This window comes from Ursus americanus, chromosome X (genome assembly GCF_024610735.1).
Source record: "Ursus americanus isolate L20-20 chromosome X, mUrsAme1.1.p, whole genome shotgun sequence".
In the NCBI taxonomy this organism is placed as follows: Eukaryota; Metazoa; Chordata; class Mammalia; order Carnivora; family Ursidae; genus Ursus; species Ursus americanus.
The window spans coordinates 88,454,280-88,472,475 of NC_142164.1; the positions used below are offsets into that span (position 1 = coordinate 88,454,280).

The 18,196-nt window shown below is 39.8% G+C and overlaps 1 long non-coding RNA gene across 3 annotated transcripts in view; it reads right to left on the reverse strand.

Annotated features, from left to right (window-relative positions):
- The window catches only part of LOC123797258 (uncharacterized), an 80,182-nt gene that overhangs the window by 59,066 nt on the left and 2,920 nt on the right, over positions 1-18,196 (reverse strand). The gene's annotated exons all lie outside the window — the stretch shown is intronic.

Below are 18,196 nucleotides of genomic sequence, written 5' to 3' on the forward strand. Positions count from 1 at the left end.
ATTACATGGAACAAAAATACATGGACAGAATAATAGAGCATCTGAAAGAAATACAAGCACAAAACCAAGAACAACCATGAAAGAAAGCCAACTTCCCAAATGGAAGAAATAGCTAACACAGCAAACTAAAGACTTCAAAATTAAGTATAATAGCCCAGAGATATTTTAGACAAAAGTACATGGGAGAAAAGATATAATTTGAGCTTTTAGAAACGAAATATATGATCATTGAAATGAAAAATTCAAGGGAGGGGCTAAAAAGAATAACAAACACACCTAGGAATGACATTAAAAATATTACTGACTAGGGGCGCCAGGGTGGCACAGCGGTTAAGCGTCTGCCTTCGGCTCAGGGCCTGATCCCAGCGTTATGGGATCGAGCCCCACATCAGGCTCCTCCTCTATGAGCCTGCTTCTTCCTCTCCCACTCCCCCTGCTTGTGTTCCCTCTCTCGCTGGCTGTCTCTATCTCTGTCAAATAAATAAATAAAATCCTTAAAAAAAATATTACTGACTAGTATGGCACAGTTATCAAACAATCAGAATATACGCCTTGGATAGTATGCCCTAATAATGTAAACTGGCTTAATTTCAGCCTTAAATACAGAAGAAGATTGAGCCAGACAATTTTTTCAGAATACAATGCACAGGAGCAAAAAAAAAAAAAAAAAAAAGGAAAGATAGATCAAAAGACATGGAAAATAGATTTAGAAGTTTAAATATTCACATGACTGTGATTCATGGTAAAACAGAGATAGTGAGGGGCACCTGAGTGGCTCAGTCAGTTAAGCATCTGACTCTTGATCTCAGCTCAGGTCTTGATCTCAGCGTCATCGAGTTCAAGCCTCATGTTGGGCTCCATGTTTGGTGTGGAGCCTACTTAAAAAAAAAAAAAAAAAAAAAAAAAAAACCACACAACCCCCCCCCCAAAAAAACCCTCAGAGACAGTGAAAGGAAAGGAATACAGAAATAATGAACAAGATATTATCAGAGTTCGAGATGTCAGTCTTTAGGCCATTAGGTCCCAAAAAGCACACATAGGGATTTTTTACAAAATCCTCCATCTATATACATTATGGTGAAAACTGAGGTCTTGTAATTTAAAGAAAATCCTGAAAGCATTCAGACAAAAATTAACTGGTTACCTATATAAAAATGAGAATAAAATTGGTAACCATGGATGCTATAAGACAGTATCTTGAAAGTTCTGAGGGAAAACATTTTGATCCTAGAATTTTATACCAAACCTCACTAGAATTCAACCTTGAGAGCTAAATGAAACATTTCTGTTTAGCATCTCTAAATTGTTTTTCCCAGACCCTGACAATAGCAAAATTCCTCAGTGTCTAGACATGTAAACTGTTTTTGAAAGAATTATTTGAAGATGTACTTTGTCAAAATGAGTCAAAAAGTAAGAAAAAAGGAAACAAATCTAAGTCAATATTGCTGCATACTGCAAAAAAAAAATCAACAGTCCAACTAAATTCCCAGGTGATTTCTATATGTGAGGAGCACAGGTAGCAGAGGAAACAATGCATGTTAAGGTTCTTGTTTTGTTGGGGTAGGGTGTGGAGTTAGAGAAAAAGTTATAGGTATTTATTGATGGTTCATGTTTATGAAAAATATATTTAAATAATATAACAGGAATGAAACAAACAGAACTACTCAGTAAATTATTTGCAGCACTACATCTACATTATGATCTGTTAGGTAGGTCCATCTGAAAACGGTCCCACTATTCTTAGCATCTTTAAACTCAATTTGATAACGGTCTATCAGAAAAATAAATAATAGCTAACATATATTGGGCAATTACTTTGTGCCAACACTGTTTTAAGTACTTTATATGTATTAACTCATTTTAACCTAATAAAAATAACTCTCTAAGATGGAGAAAGGGTCATTATTACTATTTAACTGGTAAGAAAATTGTGGTACAATGTAGATATATAGCTTGCTCAAATAAGCCAAGATTTGAACCCAGGCCATCTGGTTTCAAATCTCCTTCTTATGTACTACTTTGCTGCCATACTGGCAGAGCCTTCAGCTTTAGTTATTTACTTAATAACTTTGTGAGCGCTTCTGAATTCCAAGGCAGTGAATGAGTAAAGGAAGGGAACCTAGTTAGAGGTGAATAGGACTCTGTTCCTACCTTAATTTACCCTCTTGCAGCTAGTGGGTAGATAGAGAAAGCAGTATGCCATGGTATTAAAAGAATGGATTTGGGCATCAGATAGAACTGGGGTTGAATCTTCACACTAGCACTTATAAGCTATGTGCCCTTGACCAAATTACTTCATCTTCCTAAGCTCCAGTTTCAACAAGCATGGAATAACAATAGTATCTACTCACTGAGTGGTAGTGAAGATTGAGATGGTCTATGTAAAGAACTCAAGCTATTGCTATTTTAGGCAGTAAGAATGTGTCTTTGGAGCCCACAGATAATTTTGAGCTGGGGAAATTAGGAAACACTTCATGGGAGAAATAATATTTGAGCTAGGTTTTGAAGAACAAATAAGATGTTTAATATGTAGAAATGGGAAGAGGTCTATTCAGGCTGAGCTAACAGTGCGAGCAAATGCACGGAGGCAGGAGATTAAATTGGGTCAGATCATACAGTACACTAAAAGAAATATTAGCAAATAAAGCTTGAACAATGGCTTTGATTTGTATTTTGGGAAAATAAATGAAATGAGATTATGAACTCCAGGCAGACAGAACTTCTTTGATTTCCTCCTTAATTTTGCTACCCCATGTCCCACGGAATAGAACTGAATAGCATAGAAGTTACATGTGTATCACCTGTGTTGACAGGGTAACCCCATGTCTGTACCCAAGTGCTTTTGCCCTCTCCTTGTGTACATTCTAGAGGCTACAAAAAAGCCTTGGTTTCCCAGTCTCCCTCACAGCCAAGAGTGGCCATGCTTCACAGCCTAATGAACTACAAGCAGAAATCTACTGGAGGGCTTCTGGGAGAGTCTGGCTTTATTTTTTTTTTAAGATTTATTTATTTATTTGCACAGATACACACACACACAGAAAGAGAGAGAGAGAGAGAGAGCGAGCAGGGGAAGAAGCAGAGAGAGAATCCTCAATCAGACGCCCGGGTGAGAACAGAGTCCAAGGTGGGGCTTGATCCCAGGACCCTGAGGTCATGACCTTAGCTGAAATCAAGAGTGGGCCACTTAATTGACTGAGTCACCCAGGTGCCCCCAGAGTTTTGCTTTATAATGAAAAGGAGGACAAGTATCCTGGAAACATTTCTTTTTCTCTACTTCATGCCATGTCTGGAGTTGCAGCAACCATCTTGTGACCATGAACTTAAGGACCAGAGGATCCTGATATAGTTAAGACATTAAACCAATTCCTGGGGCACCTGGGTGGCTCAGTTGGTTAAACGTCCAACTCTTGGTTTCAGCTCAGGTCATGACCTCAAGGTCGTGAGATCAAGCCCCGCATTCAGCTCCATGCTCAGCATCGAGTCTGCTTGTCCCTCTCCCTCTGCTTCCCCCCCTAAAATATTAAATAAATAAAATCTTACAAAAATTCCCCAACAGCCACAAATCTCCACACACCTTGTTATGTGAGAAAAATGAACTCCTGTCCATTGCTGGCCGCACTGTTCTTGCTGCCAGAATCATTCCTAGCTGATACAATGGAAGATATTCTGGCTTTGAGAATTTTAAAAATAAAGTAGAACTAGTTTTTACTCAGGCAGAGTTTCATTTATTCTTTTTCTCAAGTCAGTGCCCACAGTCCTAATGATTTTGAAACCTAATCTAGTATTTGGCTGAGGTCAGACCAGATCTGGGAAAGTCTGTAAATGAGCTGTGACAACTACATACCAGAGACAGATGGGTTTACTGTTCAGTGGCACTATTCATCAATACAGGTTTCTGCATGGTCTCTTAAATCTATTTATTATTTGTTATATCTGCAAAAGTGTTCTGTTGTCAAAGAGAAAATACTATGGCATTAAATAATGACCTCCGATATCAGAATAATTGAACACAACATCCATAAAGAGGAAATAATTGACCGGTATAGAAATTCAGCATGACAGAACTGTTACTTTGCTACAGTGTAGCCTAACTTTTCTGCAGTGAAAAGATTGTCACGCGATGATTCCAGGGAATAATAAAAGCTTAACCCAGTATCAGATTTCAAGGTATAGATTTATCCACATGTATTTTTATATCTTGGTGGCCCTCAAAATCAGATAGTTTGTGTTCAGTATAGTCTAGGTTCCAATACAACACATACATTTCTGGTTGTTTGAGTCAGCAAAAAGATAAAACTGAAAAATTAAGAAAACACATATAAATGAAATTACTAAAGAATCAACAACCTCATAATATTTGGCAATCTTATTTTGTGCTTTTGGTTTAGTGAATATTCTGCTATACCACTACCTACCTCTCGATAGTAACTAATTCAACAATCTTTTGATAACATTCAAAGGAACTAATTTTGGCATCCTTTGTAAGTATCAAATAAAAACCAAAGTTGTAATTTACATTTTCTTGAGGAGCATTGTTTTCTCTCTAAACTGTGCTTTTGGCTTAGAATTCAGAGTTTCCTTCCCTATTGGCTCATTCTCTCTTATTCAAAAATCTCTAGAAATAATGGGCTACAGTTTTTTGAAGTAAAAATGAATCCTTTCATTTAAAATATTTATTTATTTTAGAAAGAGAGAGAGTGCACATGAGTGGGGGGGGACGGGCAGGGGGAGAGAGAGAGAGAATCCTCAAGCTGACTCCCCGGTGAGTGCAGAGCCCGAGGTGGGGCTCGATTCTAGGACCCTGAGACCATGACCTGAGCCGAAATCAAGAGTTGGACACTTAACCAACTGAGCCACCCAGGTGCCTAGTAAAAATGAATTCTATACAAATATTTCCATTGGTTTATGGGAGAGGTAGTCACCACAGGTCTCAAGCATCCTTACATTACCTTGCTAAGTGTTCCACACTAAGGCCTTACCATGCCCTGATACTAACTAGTATCTACAGAGTCACATATACAGTTAGGTTAGTCAGAGTAACCAAAAGATGACTACGATGGGCCGGTTTGCTCCCTGGGAATGGGGAACTGGCTTGTTTGATGCTTGTTACAAAACATGCTAAGTTGTTGATGCTGGGTTCCTCAGCTGTGGCATAATCCACTTATGCATGTAGCTTCTCATGTCATATCAGGAGACTTGGGGACACAGGAACTGGCACTGCTATGCTGATGCCCCTACTGTTTGCTGTGCTGGAATAAAATGTCTCATTGTGATTTATTGAATCTTGTTGCCTGGTTTTTTGACATCTGTGGAAGTAAGAGTTTTACCCTGTTAGCCCCATCAGACTACCAAAAACAAACGTATAGTGTAACAAAATCAAGTTTATCAACCCACTGAAATGAGGGAGATCACATCAGAGGAACCATGAGACATTTTACCAAATGAAGGATAAGATAGAGGCATTATAGGGGCACCTGGGTGGCACAGCGGTTAAGCGTCTGCCTTTGGCTCAGGGCGTGATCCCGGCGTTATGGGATCGAGCCCCACATCAGCCTCTTCTGCTATGAGCCTGCTTCTTCCTCTCCCACTCCCCTGCTTGTGTTCCCTCTCTCTCTGGCTGTCTCTATCTCTGTCAAATGAATAAATAAAATCTTTAAAAAAAAAAGATAGAGGCATTATAGAATTTGGGGGGAGGGTGGAGTTTAGAAATATAAATAAAGCCATAGGCTCAAAGCAAGGCTATGTGTAAAGGGACCAACATCGATTCTAAGCTGGATGTAAACCCTTGGATTCCTTGGAATCTACCAAGTTAGGATATATGTACAATGTTGAATCCAGAACCCCTGCCTAAAGCTCGGCACCTATGGTGAAAATTGCAGCTGTTTCTCTAGATCAAAGTGACTTAAATTCTCCAGGAAAGAATGGGATGTTTTATTTTTAAAGATACATTTTGAAAAAGCAAAGTTTCTGATAGTCTATGATTTTAGAAAATAAAGTTTTTCAGTGAGTATGGCAGCAGTAGTCACCCAAAGAAGGTGGTTATTATGACATTTCACACCTATAGCATGTCCTTGGGAGAAATATTCTTTCCTGTTAACTGTGCAGTCATAATTTTTAAACCGAAAATTCAGTTATATATATTTTTAAACCACAGTAATAATTAACAGTGGGGTTTTTTTAGGAATTTAAACTTAAAAAAATAAAAAACTTTTGTCAAAATTATTTAAGTTTGCTAGAAGTACAAAAAGTAAAAAGAATATTTTGGGTCTTAAAAAAATATGTTCTACGATTTTTAAATAAGTCATAACAGAAACCCTCTGTTATCTCAGTAGAGAATTAGTTGGTTGTTTCATCAAAAAAAAAATCTAATTTTTTTCTAGTCTTAGTCGATGGACATTTGGGTTATTTTCATCTTTCAGCTATTGGAAATAGTGCTGCTGTAAACATTTGTGTACAAGTAATTGTATACCCACTTTCAGTTCGTTTTGGGTATTTATGTAACAGTGGAATCACTGAGTCATATGGCAATTGTTAGCTTAGCTTTTTTGAAGACCAATCAACCTGTTTCCACAGGAGCTGCACCACTTTACATTGCCACCATCGACGCATGAGGGCCCCAATGTTCCACATCCTCACCAACACCAGCCATCCTACTAGGTGTGAAGAGGTATCTCATGGTGGTTTTGATTTGCATTTCCCTAAGATCAGAGATGCTGAGCATCTTTTCATGTATTTATTGGCCATCTGTATACCTTCTTCAGAGAAATGTCTACTCAAGTCCTTCGCACATTTTAAGATTGTATCATTTGTCTCTTGTTGAGTTGTAAGAGTCCTATATACATTAAGGACACTAGACTCATAAGATTAATGATTCACAAATTTTCTTCCATTCTGTAGGTTGTATTTACACTTTTGTTTTAATTTTTAAAGGGGCGCCTGGGTGGCTCAGATGGTTAAGCATCTGCCTTTGGCTCAGGTCATGATCTTCAGGTCCTGGGATTGAGCCCCACATCTGGCTCCCTGCTCAGCGTTGAGTCTGCTTCTCCCTCTTCCTCTGCCCCTCCCCCTGCTTGTGCTCTCTCTCTCTCTTTTTGATATGAATAAATAAAATTTTTAAAAAATAAATTTTTAAAATTTAAATTTATTTTTTTTTAGAGAGAGTGCGAGCTTGAGTCGGGGAAGGGCAGAGGACGAGGGAGAGAGAGAATCTTAAGCAAGCTCCATGCTCAGTGTGGAGCCTGACATGGGGCTTGATCTCACAATCCTGAGATCATGACCTGAGCTGAATCAAGAGTTAGATGCTTAACCAACTGAGCCACCGAGGTGCCCCTGTATTTTCACTTTTTTGATAGTGTCCCTAGATGTAGGAAAGTTTCTAATTCTGATGGAGTCCATTGTAGCTCCTTTTTCTTTCATTGCTTGTGCTTTTGGTATCATATTTAAGAGTCCGTTGCCAAATCTAAGGTCATGAAATTTTTACCCCTATGTTTTCTTCTAAGAGTTTTATAGTTTTAGGTTTTACATTTAGGTTTACCTATTTTTGAGTTAATTTTTGTACACAGTATAAGGTAAGGGTCCAATTGCATTCTTTTGCATGTGGATATGTAGTTGTCTGGCACCATTTGTTGAAGAGACAATTCCTTCCTCATTGAATGGTCTTGCAACTCTTGTCAAAAACCAGTTGGCCATAGATACACAGGTTTATTTCTGAATTCTCAACTCTAATCCATTGATCTACTCTGTTGCTTGCTTGATCAGTGACTTTTCTAAACTATTTTTTTAAGTCTGTATTCTTTGTCACATATGGCTACCTAAGCCTCTGTTCTGTTAGCTTTGAGATCAGCTAGTGTTTTGACAGTTTCCTTGAATACCAGAGAGAAGAAAGAGGAAGAGAAAGGGAGGGAGGAAGAAGAGAAGGAAAATAAGGACAAGGGGAAGAAGGAAGGAAAAAGGAAAGAAATAAACAACTCTTCCAGTTTTTGTGGATTGGCTCAATATGGGAGCACTTCTCCAATGCTTAGCCAGGCTCATTTGCAACTCTGCCTTAGCCTTCATATCCTGCTTGTATGGAGCCTGAAGTCCAGCTGGAGGCAAAAGCTTAGGGTCTTTTGAGATTCTTTTGAGGATGCATCCAGTCCTGGGCATATATCTTGATTCCCAAGTATACGTGAGAGCTTCTAAAAGTCCTTATTTCCCCATGCATCTTCTTTCCTGATCTCTTCCTTATTAGGCCTTATGGTCTATTTGTCATCCTGACTGTTGTCCCTTGGCCCCAGGCTGCTACAGCCAATATGTAGGCCTTTAAATGCTTTGGGCAAAAGCTGCTTGGGAAGCTGCCAGTGGTCCAGGAATGCTCCAAGTTGACAGAAACAAAGGTAAACATTGTGCAGATCCTTTAGAGAGCCACCAGACAAGTCTAAACCCACAATCGCAATTATTTGAGAATAAGGTCCCTATTGCTCTCTTAGGCACTAGCAACCTGCACCCAGAGTATGAGCTGCTGTCCTCATGGGTGCTGCCAATCTAGGGTATGGGAGACCGTACGTGCACAATTTAAAATGCCACTATGCTCTCTTTCCATAACTCAGCAGCTGTTGTCTTCACCAAGTCTTCTTCTGGTTGTTATAAGTGTTTGACTAGATTCTAGAGTTTTGCAAAAGTTGATTCTGATAGTTTTTGCCAGCTCATTAGTTGCTTCTGTGGAAGGATGCAGCCCTGGAGTTCTTTAACTCTGCGATGTTCAGTGACATCATTCCTTACTATACCTTCATAAGAATGTGTTTGTATGTAAATATATAGCAATGTAAATAGACAACAAAATTAAAGGCTTTAATTTTAAGAAATTAGTGTTAACATATTATTTTTTAAGATTTTATTTATTTATTTATTTACAGCAAGTGGGAGGAGGGGCAGAGGGAGAGGGAGATTTCAAGCAGACTCCATGCTGAACACGGAGCCCAACATAGGGCTTAATCTCACAACCCTGAGATCATGACCTGAGCTGAAATCAAGAGTCGGACACTTAACCGACTGAGCCACCCAGGCGCCCCTTAAAATACGTATTACATTGAAATCACTATTTTAAAAAACTAGTAATTTCCCTAAGTAACAAATCATATCTATTTTTCCTGCATGCACATTCATATTTTATGTAATTATTATATTGTATATAGTATAATTATTTTTATTATCTCCTTTAATCTACACAGTCAACTTTGTTTTCTCCAGACCCAGAGAAAACTAATAGACAGGAAATCAAGAACCTTCTAGCTAATTTTCCCTGTGTATACTTTTTAGATTATATTAATAAATTTTAATGGGGCAAGATAAGTACATGTCAATGATCTAAAGCACTGGAATGTTCCATTAACTTACAACAGTTTTATAACTTATAAGAATGAGAGTAAATTGAAACTACATTTAGTGACCAAAGTTTTATATATTTTTATACTTAGAAATTGTCCAAGTATCCAAAGATTATTTGTCAATGAATTCAATCTAACGTTTAAAAACTAAATAGATGTTAACTAAAGATCTGGATAAAAGCTGTCTGTTAAACTGTAATTTGGTGAGACACCATTTTTTACTTCGTAATCTTTAACATTTTGTGCAAACAATGAAAATGTATTTGTTCCATAAGACCAATATAGGAAATTTAGGAACTTTAAATAATGAGAAGTTTGGCCTTAGTTGTATAAACTAGGACACTGACTTGGCATTAATTTTACAGATTAAAACCAAGAGAAGATATTCTTCTTACCTGTAACTATAGTAAAAAAGGCCACTATTTACTTTTCGTATGTTTTTTAAAGTGAAAGAAACACAGTTTATTATATTTTTTCTTTCTTCCTTATAGACATTTATGACTATCTGTACTAGATACTCCTAGAATATGCACCTAATGACAAAATAGCTTTTCTGATTATCTTTAAAATTTCCCAAGTGAGGCAAAGAGAAAAACTGTAAAAGGAGAGAAGGAGCTGGTTTCAGAATGAAGTTAGCACTGTAAAAGCTAAACACCCATTTTGACGTATGGTTATATACACCTTCCCACGAGAGTCATTAGAGGTGCTTTAACCAATAACTTGGGGCCTTGATAATTTTATCAAATCATACCACTGCAAAGTAGGTACTTGCTAATACTCAATGTATGGAAAAATAATGTGATTTCTCTTTTTCAGACAGGACAATCTCCTCATGAGTTTTTTCCTTTTGTTCTAAAGCACCTCTCAGATGAACAATCTTATGTCAAAGTTACCTAAGGTGGGCACTACAATTCCAAATTATCCTCAGGGAAGTTATGCCAGAAGTTAGTATGTTTATTAGCAAACAACTCCCTGAGAAATTACCTGACTCTCAGTTAAACATAAAAATATCATTCGCAAATGCCTTGGGCCCTTAACTCTAATGTTAAGTCACCTCAACTGCTCACTGGGAAAATCAACAGCCTCCTGGAGGGAAGAATACTTACAAAGATCTCTCCCAAGGCCAATTTCTCACAAGTTCTCAGACAACATACAAGATGATGGACATGCAGAACACAGAGGATGGTATTAAAAGATGTATTTCAGGGGTGCCTGGGTGGCTCAGTTGGTTAAGCATTTGCCTTCGGCTCGGGTCGTGATCCCAGAGTCCTGGGATCAAGCCCCACGTGGGGCTCCCTGCTCATGGGGGAGTCTGCTTCTCCCTCTCCCTCTGCTCCTCCCCCAATGCCCCGCTTGTGCTCTCTCTCTTTCAAATAAATAAATAAAATCTTTTTTTCATCAGAGGACACCAAAGTCTGATCGGAACTCTAAAATCCCAGGATGGGATAACAAATCTGACACCAAAGGGCCAAAGAGATCATCAGAGCCCAGATTCAGTGCAAAACCCATATTATCAGGCATAGAAATGCCTCAAGTAGGGGAGACGCAAGGGGCTGCAGATGTGCACATTATTACCGAGTGAAGGATCCTGGTCCAGAGCGGTGAGGGTCCTGACCACACCTTGGTAGAAACTCCAAATTATCCTAGCCTAATCAGCCTAAGATCATCAGGGACAAACCTGTAGTCCAACAAAAATCAGTTTTTGTTGAGCCATTGTGGTTAGGGACACCTGGGACCACTTTGGCTAACAAGTGGAGAGCTGTTGAAGACCTGGCCGGCGTGCCTGTGTGCTGCGGGAGCAAGGATGAATGGCAGCAGCTAGGCGGTCTCATGTGCTTCAAGCTACTAGGTAGTTGGGACAGAATTATGCCCTCAACAAGGCTTGCTATTCTGAATTTCAGTTTCAATGACTACATCATGGCCAAACCAGAAAGATTTCCCCAAAGCTGATAAAAATTCCATGGAATACCATGGAAGAAGTTTTTTAAAGCCTGAGTGCTGTAGGTTCTCCAGACTGACTACAAAATGGACAGAATGATGAGCCCCTCACTTCAGAGAATGGCTGAAAGGATGTTGTGGTCTGCCCCACCCTCACCCCAGGTGGAAGACTCCACTATCTTTGCTTTTAGTACTTGGAAGCCCTCTGTGGTAGGCGGTGATGACACTGAGCCAAAAAATGCCTGGGATAGGGGCGCCTGGGTGGCTCAGTCGTTAAGCGTCTGACTTCGGCTCAGGGCATGATCCTGGCGTTCTGGGATCGAGCCCCACATCAGGCTTCTCCACCAGGAGCCTGCTTCTTCCTCTCCCACTCCCCCTGCTTGTGTTCCCTCTCTCGCTGGCCGTCTCTCTCTGTCAAATAAATAAATAAAATCTTAAAAAAAATGCCTGGGATAAAGATGGGCAACCCAAACAAGGCAAAAACTCTGCAAGACAAAACTTAGGAAGGGAATATCAAACTCCCTCCAACGGGACCCATAAGGCAATGTGGATATGGCTGTAAGCAGGGGCTACCCACCGAGGAGATCGATAGGGTGAGGACCAAAGAAATTTAGTCCGGATATTGAGCCATGGGGGGGAGGGGCAGCAGACAGCTGTCCACCCAGCTGGAACTGAGAGCGCTTCTATGAAACCAGATCCCTCCACAGAAATCGTTCTCTCTACTGGAGGAACTAAGAAGCCAAGTGGCAGCCTTACAACAAATTCCTCCTTTGGATTAAGGAGAAAGGGGACTAAGGATGGGAGTTGAGGTTTCTCCACTCCCAGGGCATACCAGAGGCCTTAATCTCTAATGAGGCACAATGGGGTGAAGGGAGGGCAAGGAAGCAGGATAAAAATTTTTATGACTCACTCGAACACCAGTGCTCGTTCACAGCCATGCATTCACCTGGCCAGAACTGGAAATGAAGTAATATGAGGAAGGGAATTAACTGTAACCATCTGAGTCTGGCTTTCTGGACCCTTGTTGTACACCTCTGGCAAAGGGAGACTGCTTCTGCTCAGAGGCATCCCGGGGGTTCTGGACTTGCTGCCACCCTGACACCTACCCACGACATTCCATTTACAAAAGAGCTACTGGTCTGCTATTGGGCAGGCACTTGGAGAGACTGAGCATCTCACACAGTACCTCTGGGTTACAATGCACCTAGATATTCTCATCTTAGGTTGGCTCTACTCAGTGCTAACAGAGTCAGAAAGGCACAACAGTCTTTTCTTATTTAATGAAAATGGCATGCCTAGTCCCACAGGTGTGTCTTCCTCACATGAAGATACCGTGGCCACAGCTTTAAGGGTCACTGTAGCTCCCCCTCCTAGATCACTCATAGAGGCAGCCTCCAGCTACATAGGGACCCCACTTCCAGAGTGTCCCTGAGGATACTTGGGCTTGGCTTACTCATGGCTCAGCCGAACTAAAAGCTGATGATGTGTCCTGGGCAGCAGCAGCTGTCCAGCCCTGCAAAGCTCTGTTAGAAACACTGTGGTAAGGACTGGTTCAGTACAATGGGCCACACTGAAAGCCATCATCCTTGCCCTAGGCAGTACTGCTGAGGACCACCCATGTTATATTTTTCCTGACTCTTGGGCTATGGCATTCCCTAGCTCTCAGGTCAGGCACCTGGATGATGACTGACTGGTGTAGTAAAGACACCCCTCTGTGGGGCTGCAAACTTGGAAAAGCTGTTGCTACAGCCCAACAGGACATCTATGTAGCCCACGTGGACACTTGTAGAAAGGGTTCACCCAGGAGAAACTGATAGCCATGTGGCCTATCAGGCTTCCAAGGGAACATCTCCTTTGGAACAGCTGAGTAGGGAAGGTCAGGACTGAAAGGGTGGGAGCAACGGGAGACTGGGTATTCCGTATTTATGATTTCATCCCCACAATCTCTAGTCCCTCCACTTCTTTTTTCTCCTCTGGTCCTAGTGCCTGGGAAGTCTGACTGGTTTCATCTTAAGGTGGCAGTTAGACCACAGGGGGAAGGTACAATCTTTGCTTCTGCTACCACTTGGTTTCAGTTGTTGGGGGTGGAAGAGCACTGGCCATGAGGAGAACAATCAGTTGGTGAAATTCATGAGCCTTAGAGTATCCCTACAGTGGCCTGCTTGATGACAGGGGACATCACAGTTCCACCAAGTTCTACCATGGTGTTCATCTGAAATGGAAGAAGGTCTGGGTGGAGGTGGGAGTTAGCTGAGCGAAGAGAGACATAGTGGCTACTGACTTAGACCAAATGAACTAGGTGGCCATGGAAAGGGAACAATAACCCTGATACCTGATGATGGGATATATTCATCCCTACAAGGTGTGTGTGAGGGGAAAGGGTGGGAACATGTAATGCTTTCTTTGTCCCCTTCACCCAGCACTGCAGCATCACAAAACAGTCACATGGTTCATATGAGTCAAGCAGCACCTGCAAGTAACACTATGACCCTGCTGCTGGGTTTGTCATCTCATCCCTGTGTTACGAACACAGAAAAACTCATGTGGGCTTGGCCATATTGGAACTATTCTGCTGTGCTGGATATCCTCAGGATGGCAGGGCTACTCATCTCTGCCTGGTACCCTAACAAAAAAGCAGGACCGCTGGGCTGGGCCTGACATCTCAGCTCCCTCCTCACGCGTACACCAGTGCAATCTTGTTTTAATCTGACTGCTAAGAGTTAAGGCGTTGAACCGTGGGCCCTGGGTTTCTCAGTTATGATGCAGCTCACTGAGCACAGGGTCTCCATCTGGGCCCATCACATCATGCCGTGGGACTTGCGGGCATGAGAACCAGAGCTATCATGGTGGTGCCCCTGCTGTCTGGTGTGCTGAGGCTCACTCTGATCATATGGTCTACTTTCAGGACCTATGGATGGCCGGTTTACTCCTGGAAATCCACAGGGTGGGGTTCTTCCCTAACACAGATAGAACAAGGCAAGATAAGATTTTTATCTCTTAATGAAGACTTTAACTATATTCTAAATGGGTTCCTTCTTCCTTCTTTCTATTTCTTTTTCTTTCTCCTTTGTTCACCCATTAGAAATTACTTACTTAAAAGGTAATGAATTTTACAAAGAGGTATCTGTACCCCCATTTTCACTGTGGTATTGTTCACAACAGCCAAGACATGGAAGCAACCTAAGTTGTCTGTTGATGAATGAATGGATTAAAAAAATGTGATATCTACTTATCTATAGACACACACACACACACACAGAGGAATATTATTCAGCCATAAAAAAGGAAACCCTGCCATTTGGATAAAACTTTGAGGGCAAAATGCTAAGTAAAGTAAGTCAGACACAGAAAGATAAAGATCATACTGTATGATCGCACTTACATGTGGGAATCCAAAAAAGCCAAACTTACAGAAACAAAGAGTAGATTGGTGGTTGCCAGGGGCTGGGGGTGGGGGATATGGGGAGATGTTAGTCAAACGTTATAAACCTCCAGTTATAAAATGAATAAGTTCTGGGGATCTAGTATATAGCATGGTGACTATAGTTAACACATGTTGTATATTTGAAAGTTGCTAAGAGTTCTTAAATGTTCTCACCACAAAATTTTTTAAAAAAGTAACTGTGAGGTGAAAAAAAAGACATTGAACTTTAGCACAGCTAGAAATTTTTAAGATTATACATTTGGATGAGGTTTTTTTTTTTTGGTGTGTTTTTGTTTTTGTTTTTTTTTAGAGCTCCTTGCAAAGATTCTTATTTCAATGCCTGAAACCAAAGTTCTTAAATTTTTAACACTTTCATCTCTTCTACAAGCAGGTATAATTTTAAGTTTCCTGGTAGTTTTTTTAATGTTAAACACTCTATAAATTATACAAACGTTTTAAAAATCTGAAAGATGGGGTGTCTGGGTGGCTCAGTCAGTTAAGCATCTGACTTAGGATCAGGTCATGATCTCAGGGTCCTGGGGATCAAGCCCCACAACTGGCTCCCTGCTTGTGCTCTGTCTCTCCCTCTCCCTCTGCCCCTCCCCCTACTTGTGCTCTCTCTCTCAAATAAAAATGTCTTAAAAAATCTGAAAGATTAAATATATATTTAATTACATATATTATATATTTATTATATATAATTTATTATATATAATTTATTAAATATATATTTAATTTATTATGTATTATATATATACTTTTTTTAAAGCTGCTGATTAGGAAAGAAAAAGATCTGGACCTTTAGTTGACTACCCGTTTTCAATTTTTTGAAACTTTTTATTATGCATATTCTCACACCTACAGAAGAGAAGGAACAGAGGATAAGTAACTTCCATGTATCCATTATCAACTTCAATAACTCAACATGTTGCCAATTGTATTTCATCTACCTCCGCCCACTTTTTTCCCCAAAGTGTTTTCACAGAAACCCTAGACACTTCATTTCACATGTAAATATATGTAAGTCAATCTTAATCCCAAATAAAGGAACACAAATAGAACTACAGTGTATAGATGAAGGAATATACCTGTCCCATTCATTCATTAAAGCCAGATAGCTAGGCACACTATGCTAGGTGCTGGGGATATTAGAGAGAGAGCTACATGAGTATAGGAAAAGACAGTAAATTCAGAGGTTATTCGAAAAAACAAATGCAAGAATTATTACTCCTAAGTGATGATGATGGTAATAGTTAATATTTATAGATCACTTACTGTTTGCAAATGTTAACTCATTAATTCTTGACAGTCATCCTCTGAGGTAAATACTACTATTATAGATGAGGAAATTGAGACCTAAGAACTGAAATAACTTGCTGGAAAGCATTCAGATGGTAAGTGGTTAAGCTAGGATTTTAACCTAAATGGTCTGATTCCAGAGGTTGTGCTCTAAGGGAAAAAAAAAAGAGAGAGAGAGAGAGAGAGAGAGAGAGAGAGAGAGACACACACACAGAGAGAGAGAAGACTACTTTAATTTTCTGGTAAAAACAATGCTATTTGTTCACCAAACCATTTCATTTTCTACCTAGGCACAGAAGCAGACTGCATTTCCCAGCTCCCTAGCCTATATTTTAAAAAGAATTTATTATTGGGGCACCTGGGTGACTCAGTTGGTTGAGTGTTTGACTCTTGGTTTCAGCTCAGGTCATGGTCTCAGGGTTGTGAGATTGAGCCCTACATCAGGCTCTGCGCTCAGCGCAGAATCTGCTTGTCCCTCTCCCTCTGCTCCTCTCCCCACTCTCTCTAAGATAAAATCTTAAAAAAGAATTCATTATTGAAGTACAGTTGATATACCATGTTCTATTAATTTCAGGGACACAACATAGTGATTTAACAATTTTATACATTAAGCTATGCTCACCATGGTAAGTGTAGTCACTATCTGTCTCCATATAACATTATTATTATTGACTACATTCCCTATGCTGTACTTTTCATCTCTGCAACTTATCCCTGGAAATTTGTACCTCTTAATCCCCTTCACCTATTTCACCCATCCCTCACTCCCTGGCCCTCACTGCAGCATTATTTATCATAACCAAGTTATAGAAGTAACCTAAATGTTCATTGATAGATGAATGGATAAACAAGATGTGGTATATATATAAAGGAATATCACCTAGGCATAAAAAAGAATAAGGTCTTGCCATTTAAGACAACATGGATGGATCCAGCTCCTAGCCTTTAAAAGGGCGATGTGACTAATTGTGACTAATGGAATTTGGGTGGACATAAAAAACTCTCCCGGTTACAGTGATGGCTTCCCAAGGTAGAAGGAGCCTGGATCCCTGGGTTACTACTTAGAGTAGTATGGGCCTCTCCATCAGGTACATCTTTCCAGAACTTTGTGAGCACGAGAAATAAACTCTTACTGTGTTAAGTCACTGAGATTTGGGGGTTTGTTATGGTAGCCTGTATAAATTATACTAATAGAAACATTTTAATTTAAACTTTAACAAATTATGGAATCTTAAAAATACTGAAAAGTACATTATATATTAACAATCATCTCTCCCCACCCAGATTTAATAGATATTAATATTGCCACATTTCCTTCAGGTATTTCTTCAGTAAACTCATTAAATATAACAAATAGCTAATAACCAATAAAATACCACCTCATCCCTTACCCCTCCCTGTAAGTAACTACCACACTGAAAGTGCTGTCATCCTCATTTACATTTTTTACTTCCACTACAACATACGAAATTATACAGTGTTATTTTGTGCACTTCAGAAATGGACAGAAATAAGAAACAAAACAAATGAGCAAAGGAAAAACAGAGAGACAAAGGAAGAAACAGACTCTTAAGTATAGAGAACAAACTGATGGTTACCAGAGAGGAGGTGGTGGGCGGGGGATGGATAAAATAAATGATGGGGAGTAAGGAGTGCACTTGTCACAAGCTTAGGGTGATGTATGTAATTGTTGAATCACTATACTGTACGCCTGAAAATAATATAACAGTGTATGTTAACTATACTGGAATTTAAATTAAATTTAAAAAAATAAAAAAATTAAAATGGACAGAAATGGTATCAAAAAAGATTGCTGTTTTCATTCAGTATTATTTTTGAGATGTATCCACATTGGTACATGTAGGTCTAATTCCTTCATTTGAACAGTCACATAGAAATACAGTAATTTGGGGCACCTGGGTGGCTCAGTAGGTTAAGCAGCCAACTCCTGATTTCAGATCTCAGGGTCCTGGCACTGAGTCCTGTGTCAGCTCCACACTCAGTGGGGAGTCTGCTTGAGGATTCTCTCTCTCCCTCTTACTCTGCCCCTTCCCCTCCTCAAGGGCGTGCTCACTCATGCACATGCTCTCCCTCTCTAAAATCAACGAATCTTAAAAAAAAAAAAAAGAAAGAAAGAAATACAGTAATTGACTTAGCCATTCTTCTACTG